At 48.4% G+C, this 2,261-nt stretch overlaps 1 protein-coding gene across 1 annotated transcript in view; it reads left to right on the forward strand.

Moving 5' to 3' along the window:
• Positions 1 to 2,261, forward strand: part of ABCC6 (ATP binding cassette subfamily C member 6) — a 69,303-nt gene that overhangs the window by 21,478 nt on the left and 45,564 nt on the right. The window lies entirely within an intron of this gene.

Raw genomic sequence — 2,261 nt, forward strand, 5'->3', positions numbered from 1 at the left:
TCCCCTCCTCTTTCTGTCCTTCCTCCCTCTTCCTCCTCCTTCCCCTCCTCCTTTTCCTGCATCTCCTCCCCCCAACCTCCTCCCCCTCTCTCCTGTCACCATCCCCACACTGTGGCTGCCATAATGAGAAGAGTCTCGGGTGTGCTTGGCCTTCACCTGACCTCAGACAGGACGCTCACCCTCTCTGGGCCTGTTTCCTCCTCTGTGAAATGGTGGTGGCAATGCTGACATCGACACTTCTCGAGTGGGTTTTCAGGGTACCCAGCAGGCAGATTCATCATGTTTTGGTTACCCACCAACAACAAAAAGACAAGGGGAATATTTTCGTGTGGAAAAATCTGCTACCTAGTGTTCACAAAGCACAAAGTAGCCATCAGAGAAAAACACTCTGTTGCTGGAAGCTGGAGTACATTGGCCCGATCACAACTCACCACAGCCTCCACCTCCTGGGCTCAGGTGACCCTTCCACCTTAGACTCCTGAGTAGCTGGGACTACAGGAGTGCACTACACCCAGCTAGTTTTTTTTTTTAATTTTTTGTAGAGATGAGGTCTCACTATGTTGCCCAAGTTGGTCTCAGACTCCTGGGCTCAAAGGATCTTCCTGCCTCGGCCTCCCAAAGTGCTAGGATGACAGGCATGAGCCCCTGTACCCAGCCAGAAAACCATACCAATCTTTTTGCTAACTTCCTTCCTTTTACTTTGGATTTTCTTTCCTATTAAAATCACAGACTCTGTGTCAGGGTTGCCTGGGTTCAAATCCTGCTTTTACCACTTACTGACTGTAAAAATTTGCACAGGAAGCCCCCCCATGTGCACCTCAATTCCTCATGTCTGAAGGGAGATCTCAGTCCCCAGCAGCACCTTCCTGGAGGGCTGAGTGTTCAGTGAACACGTGGAGAAGCTGAGAGCAGCGTCCACCACACGGCCGCTCTCCAGGGATGTGCTGGTGTTGGAATTAGTCACTTTTCTGTAAAGGACCAGGTAAGCAGGTCTTTTAGACACTGGGGGCCATGTGATCTCCCTTGAGCCTATTCGCCTCTGCTCTCGGGGTGCAGAAGTAGCCACAGACATTACTAAGCACACAGGCATGGCAGCCTTCCAGCAACACTATTTATGGATGCTGAAATTTGAATTTTGTAACATTTTCACGTATCATGAACTATTATCCTTCTTTCAATTTTTTCCAACTATTTAAAAATGGAAAAACCAAGGGTCGGGTGCAGTGGCTCATACCTGTAATCCCAGCACTTTGGGTGACTGAAGTGGGAGGATTGCTTGAGCCCAGGAGTTTGAGATCAACCTGGGCAACATGGCGAGACTTCGCTCTACAAAAAAATTAAAAAGTTAGCTGGTCATGGTGGCGTGTGCCCATAGTCCCAGCTACTCAGGAGGCTGAGGCAGAATGACTGAGACTAGGAGGTCGAGGCAGTGGTAAGCCTTGATCGGGCCACTGCACTCCAGCCTGGGTGACAGAGTGAGACCCTGACTCACAAAAAAAGAATGAAAAATCATTAAAAAAAATCCTGTCCAATTCATGGGCTGGACAGAAACAGGTGTGGGATTCCTCATGCCTCCCATGTGGACACCACGGGCCCTGCCATACAGTAGGTGCTCAGCAAGTATACATAAGGCACTCAAACAATGCCTGATATGCAGTACATCAGTGTTCGCTGTCATTATTAGGAAGAAAGAGAGGGAAGGAGGAAGGATACTTGGGAAAACGCGGGTAGTGGAGCAGGCTGACCCATGCCCGCAAGGCCTGGATGTCTGCAGAGGGTACAATGCGTCACTTTCCCTGCCTCTTGGCTGATAGTTCTTAGCACCAACCTCAGATCCTGGCAGGGAAAGGGTGGTCATCGGGGTTGCTACATTGTGATGCTACCCTTTCTGCCAGAGAAGAAGAGTTTCGCCTTCTGTTCACTTTTCTTTGAGTGTTTTTCCAACCCCTTCTGGCCACTTCTCCATTTAGACACTCAGTGGCGCCATTGCTGCATACATGGCGCAAACCAGCCTAACGTGACAAAAATACCAGGGGTGCCAAAAAATATGTATACACATGTCAAGCGATTGTTCACCATCATCAGAAGTGCCTGGACGCTGATGGGAACCATTTTGAGTATCTCTTGGAGTTGCAGAAGTTAAACATGACTTGTTTTCATCTTCCGTTATTGGTATATATTGAGTTTTACTATGTCAATACAGTTTTTTTCCTTTCTTAAAATGTATACATTTTGGGGCACTCTCTGTAATGTTCCTCAGG

The sequence above is a fragment of the Carlito syrichta genome, unplaced genomic scaffold, assembly GCF_000164805.1.
Source record: "Carlito syrichta isolate Samal-C Ts95f unplaced genomic scaffold, Tarsius_syrichta-2.0.1 Scaffold311662, whole genome shotgun sequence".
Taxonomy (NCBI): domain Eukaryota; kingdom Metazoa; phylum Chordata; class Mammalia; order Primates; family Tarsiidae; genus Carlito; species Carlito syrichta.